Source organism: Buceros rhinoceros, unplaced genomic scaffold (assembly GCF_000710305.1).
Source record: "Buceros rhinoceros silvestris isolate BGI_N320 unplaced genomic scaffold, ASM71030v1 scaffold23771, whole genome shotgun sequence".
NCBI lineage: Eukaryota > Metazoa > Chordata > Aves > Bucerotiformes > Bucerotidae > Buceros > Buceros rhinoceros.
Genome location: NW_010393978.1, coordinates 5989 through 6481, shown reverse-complemented (window position 1 = coordinate 6481; position 493 = coordinate 5989).

Below are 493 nucleotides of genomic sequence, written 5' to 3'. Positions count from 1 at the left end.
TTTGGTGCGTCTCGGCCGAAATTACCGATGGGGAGCCGGGGGATGGGCGGGCCGTGGCTCGGGGCCCTGCAGCGAGCTCACCTCAGGCTGCGGATGGCTTGAGGCTGCACTGACGGGAAGCAGCATGGGGATGGGGAGGTGGGCGTTGCTATTTTTTCACTCGCCACATCCTCTGCCAGTTTCTAAGAACTGGCGGTGGATTCCTGGTAAGAGATCTTGGGGTGTGACATTATCCAGTGAGTCCCCGGTGTCCACCTTGGCTGCGGCCGCGAGGTGCAGAATGCCACCCTGTACCCCCGGGTGCAGGAGCCGGGCTGGGCTGTGCCCGTTGGCGATGGCCCCCTGGCTCTCGGTGCGTCGCGGTGCTCTAGTGTCGAAGTGGAGGAGTTTCTGCCTCTGGCTACAGCTTGTGCGGGGAGGAAGTGGAGCGGGGTTTGCTGTTTTTATTAGAAGTGATACGTTGCTGCTTGCAGTCCCCGGTGCCTTCTCGTTC